The sequence below is a fragment of the Balaenoptera borealis genome, assembly GCF_965194805.1.
Source record: "Balaenoptera borealis genome assembly, chromosome: 4".
In the NCBI taxonomy this organism is placed as follows: domain Eukaryota; kingdom Metazoa; phylum Chordata; class Mammalia; order Artiodactyla; family Balaenopteridae; genus Balaenoptera; species Balaenoptera borealis.
This window is the reverse complement of record NC_138861.1, coordinates 30918789-30923959: the sequence shown is the minus strand read 5'-3', so window position 1 is coordinate 30923959 and position 5171 is coordinate 30918789. Positions and strand designations below refer to the sequence as shown.

At 39.5% G+C, this 5171-nt stretch overlaps 1 long non-coding RNA gene across 1 annotated transcript; it reads right to left on the bottom strand.

The window, feature by feature from the left end:
- Positions 1–2073: 2073 nt before the first annotated feature.
- Positions 2074–4527, bottom strand: LOC309627749. The gene is made up of 2 exons (XR_014243939.1): positions 3303–4527; positions 2074–2981 (listed from the first exon to the last, which is right to left on the bottom strand). It is a non-coding gene; the product is annotated as an uncharacterized lncRNA (long non-coding RNA).
- Positions 4528–5171: the final 644 nt, after the last annotated feature.

The following is a 5171-nucleotide window of genomic DNA, read 5'->3' as shown; positions in this document are numbered from 1 at the left end:
ATTCACTAGAGCATTTTTCTGTGCTAGGTACCCTGTGAGGTGGGCTTTGAAGTTGATGGGCCAGAATTTATTGGGTTGGCCAAACCCAAAAAGTTTGTTTGGGTTTTTCCCTAATATCTTTCTGTAACGACCCAATACATTGCAATTCTGCCCTTACTAGCTCTGTAACCTTAATCAAGTTATTTAACTTCTACGTTCAGTTTTCTTGTAGTACAATGGGAATAATTACACTCACCTTGTAAGTGTGGGGTTTTTTTATAATTAATTTATTTATTTTGGCTGCGTTTGCTCTTCATTGCTGCACATGGGCTTTTCTCTAGTTGCGGCGGGCGGGGACTACTCTTCGTTGTGGTGCGCGAGCTTCTCGTTGCGGTGGTTTCTCTTGTTGTGGAGCACAGGCTCTAGGCGCATGGGCTTCAGTAGTTGTGGCACATGGGCTCAGTAGTTGCGGTTCGCAAGCTCTAGAGCACAGGCTCAGTAGCGCACAGGCTTTGTTGCTCCGCGGCATGTGGGATCTTCCCGAACCAGGGATCGAACCCATGTCCCCTGCACTGGCAGGCGGATTCTTAACCACTGCGCCACCAGGGAGGTCCCTGTAAGTGTGCTTTGAAGAATAAATTAAAAATGTGGTTCATGGGCTCGGCCCAGTACTGACACTTAGTGAAGGCTCTGTAAATGGAGGCACCATTCTGTGGTGTGACCCTCTTGTCTAGAGAGGGCAGGGCTTCCAGCCACACTGACCTGAGTCAGAACCCAAGTTCTGAGGCTTATTGGCTGTGTGACCTTGGGCAACCAGTTGATCTTCTAGATTTTAGTTTTCTCATCTGTAAAATGGAGATAGTAATCTCTAACCTTCAAAGGTAGTGGTAAAAATTAAACAAATAGGGTCTGGAACAAAATAAATGCTAGTCATACTTTTTTAACATCATTATCACTCAGTACATGAAGCAAGGGTATAAATGAAGCAAATAAAGGCAGATGCCTTTTTTCTTTCTTTTTTTAAAATTACAGTATAGCTAATACAATATTGCATTAGTTTCAGGTGTACCACAAGGTAATTCACTTATATATATGTATTTTCAGATTATTTACCACTATAGGTTATTACAGTATATTGAATATAATTCCTTGTGCTATACAGTAAATCCCTATTGTTTATCTATTTTACATATAGTAGTGTGTATCTGTTAATCCTATACTCCTGCTTTGCCCTCCGCTCTCCTCCCCTTTGGTAACCATAAGTTTGTTTTCTCTGTCTGTGAGTCTGTTCCTGGTCCTGTTTTTTTGTTTTTTTTTTTAAATATTTTTTGATGTGGACCATTTTTAAAGTCTTTATTGAATTTGTTACAATATTACTTCTGTTTTTTTAATGTTTTGATTTTTTTGGCCGCAAGGCATGTGGGATCTTAGCTCCCCAACCAAGGGTCGAACCCGCACCCCCTGCATTGGAAGGCAAAGTCTTAACCACTGGACCACCAGGGAAGTCCCTCCTGTTTTGTATATAGATTCATTTGCATTATTTTTTTAGATTCCACATGTAAGTAATAGCGTATAATATTTGTCTTTCTCTGACTTGCTTCACTAAGTGTGATATTCTCTAGGTTCATCCATGTTGCTGTAAATGGCAGTATTTCATTTTTTAAAATATTTATTTATTTATTTTTTGGCTGCATTGGGTCTTAGTTGCAGCATGCAGGATCCTTCGTTGAGGCACGCGGGCTCTTCTTTGCGGTGGGCAGGCTTCTCTCTAGTTGTGGCGTGTGGACTCCAGAGTGTGTGGGCTCAGTGGTCTCAGTAGTTGTGGCACGCGGGCTCTCTAGTTGTGGTGCGTGGGCTCCAGAGCATGTGGGCTCTGTAGTTGCGGCACATGGGTTTAGTTGCCCTGCGGCGTGTGGGATCTTAGTTTCCCAACCAGGGATTGAACCAGTGTCCCCTGCATTGCAAGACAGATTCTTAACCACTGGACCACCAGGGAAGTCCCAATATTTCATTTTTTAAGGCTGAGTAATATTCCATTGTATATATGTATATAACATCTTTTTTTTAGTACTGTAGACAAGAGATCCACTTCAATTTTTTTTTACTTTTTATTTTATTAATTAAAAAAATTTTTAATTGAATTATAGTTGATTTTTAATGTTGTGTTAGTGTGTGGTATACAGCAATGTGATTCAGTATACCAGCTGGTATACAGTAGGACCTTGTTGTTTATCTATTTTATATATAGTAGTTTGTATCTGCTAGTCCCAAGCTCCTAATTTATCCCTCTCCCACCTTCTTTCCCCTTTGGTAACTATAAGTTTGTTTTCGACATCTGTGAGTCTGTTTCTGTTTTGTAAATAAGTTCATCTGTGTCATATTTTGGATCCCACATATAAGTGATATCATAAGGCATTTGTCTTTCTCTGTCTGACTTACTTGACTTAGTATGATAATCTCTAGGCCCATCCATGTTGCTGCAAATGGCATTATTTCATTCTTTTTTATGGTCGAGTAATATTCCATATATACACATACACACATATACATATGCATACCACATCTTCTTTATCCATTCATCTGTCAGTGAACATTTAGGTTGCTTCCATGTCTCGACTATTGTAAATAGTGCTGCTGTGAACATTGGGGTGAATGTATCTTTTCGAATTAGAGTTTTCTCCAGACATATGCCCAGGAGTGGAATTGTTGGATCATATGGTAACTCTATTTTTAGTTTTTTAAGGAACCTCCATAGTGGCTGCACCAACTTATATTCCCACCAACAGTGTAGGAGGGTTCCCTTTTCTCCACACCCTCTCCAGCATTTGTTATTTATAGACTTTTTAGTGATAGCCATTTTGACTGGTGTGAGGTGATACCTCACTGTAGTTTTGATTTGCATTTCTCTAATAATTAGTGATGTGGAACATCTTTTCATGTGACTTTGGCCATCTGTATGTCTGTATGTCTTTTTTGGAAAAATGTCTGTTTAGGTCTTCTGCCTGTTTTTTTTTTTTTTTTTTTTAATTAATTAATTAATTTATATTTATTTTTGGCTGTGTTGGGTCTTCGTTTCTGTGCGAGGGCTTTCTCTAGTTGCGGCAAGCGGGGGCCACTCTTCATCACGGTGCGTGGGCCTCTCACTATCGCGGCCTCTCTTGTTGCGGAGCACAGGCTCCAGACGCGCAGGCTCAGTAGTTGTGGCTCACAGGCCCAGTTGCTCCGCGGCATGTGGGATCTTCCCGGACCAGGGCTCGAACCCGTGTCCCCTGCATTGGCAGGCAGATTCTCAACCACTGTGCCACCAGGGAAGCCCCTTCTGCCTGTTTTTTGATTAGGTTGTTTGTTTTTTGATATTAAGGTGCATGGACTGTTTATGTATTTTGTATATTAACTTCTTATTGGTCATATTGTTTGCAAATATTTTCTCCCAGTACATGGGTTGTTTTTTCATTTTGTTGATGGTTTCCTTTACTGTGCAAGAGCTTTAAAGTTTGACTAGGTTCAATTTGTTTATTTTTGCTTTTATTTCTTTTGCCTTGGGAGATAGAGCTAAGAAAAGATTACAATGATTTACGTCAGAGAATATTTTGTCTATGTTCTCTTCTAGGAGTTTTATGGTGTCCTGTCTTATATTTAGGTCTTTAAACAATTGTGAGTTTATTTTTGTGTATGGTGTGAGGGAGTGTTCTAGTTTAATGGATTTACATGTAGCTGTCCAGCTCTCCAATACCACTTTTTGAAGAGGTTGTCTTTTCTCCATTGACTATTATTGCTCCCTTTGACGTAGATTAGCTGGCCATAGGTGCATGGGTTTATTTCTGGGCTCTCTATTCTGTTCCATTGAGCTGTTTGTCTGTTTTTGTGCCAAATACATGCTGCTTTGATTACTGTGATTTGTGTAGCTTTGTGGTATAGTCTGAAGTCTGGAAGGGTTATGCCTCCAGCTTTGTTTTTTTCTTCAGGATTGCTTTGGCAATTCAGGGTCTCTTGTGGTTCCATATAAATTTTAGGATTATTTGTTCTAGTTCTGTGAAAAATATCATGGGTATTTTGATAGTGATTGCATTAAATTTTAGATTGCTTTGGGTGGTATGATGCCATTTTAACAGTATTACATTCTTCCAATCCAAGAGCATGGGTTATCTTTCCATTTCTTTGAATCACCATCAGTTTTCTTTATCAATGTTTTATAGTTTTCAGTGTATAGGTCTTTCACTTCCTTGATTAAGTTTATTCCTAGGTATTTTTTAAAAATTAATTAATTAATTAATTATTAAATTTTTGGCTGTGTTGGGTCTTTGTTTCTGTGCGAGGGCTTTCTCCAGTTGTGGCAAGTGGGAGCCACTCTTCATCGCGGTGGGCGGGCCTCTCACTATCGTGGCCTCTCTTGTTGTGGAGCACAGGCTCCAGACGCGCAGGCTCAGTAATTGTGGCTCACGGGCCCAGTTGCTCCGCGGCATGTGGGATCTTCCCAGACCAGGGCTCGAACCCGTGTCCCCTGCATTGGCAGGCAGATTCTCAACCACTGTGCCACCAGGGAAGCCCCCTAGGTATTTTTTGGACACAATATTAAATGGGATTACTTTTTACTTTCTATTTCGAATATTACATTATTAGTGTAAAGACATGCAACAGATTTCTGTATATTAATCTTGTATCCTGCTACCTTGATGAATTCATTTATTAGTTCTAATAGTTTTTGTGTGGAGACTTTAAGGTTCTCTATATAGAGCATCATGTCATCTACAAATAGTGACAGTTTTATTACCTCTTCCCTTCCAATTTGGAAGCCTTTTATTTCTTGTCTGATTGCTGTGGCTAGGACTTCCGATATTTTTTTGAATAGTAGTGGTGAGAGTGGGCATCCTTGTGTTGTTCCTGAAATTAGTGGGAAGGCTTTCAGCTTTTCCCTGTTAAGTATTATGTTGGCTCTGGGGTTATTGTAAATGGCTTTTATTATGTTGAGATTTGTTCCCTCTATATCCACTTTGATGAGAGTTTTTATCATGAATGGATGTTGAATTTTGTCAAATGCTTTTTCTATGTCTATTGAGATGATCTTATGATTTTTGTCTTTTCTTTTGTTAATGTGGCATATCACATTGATTTGCATATGTTGAACCATCCTTGCCCTGGAATGAATCCAACTTGATCGTGGTCTATGATCCTTTTTATGTATTGTTGGATTC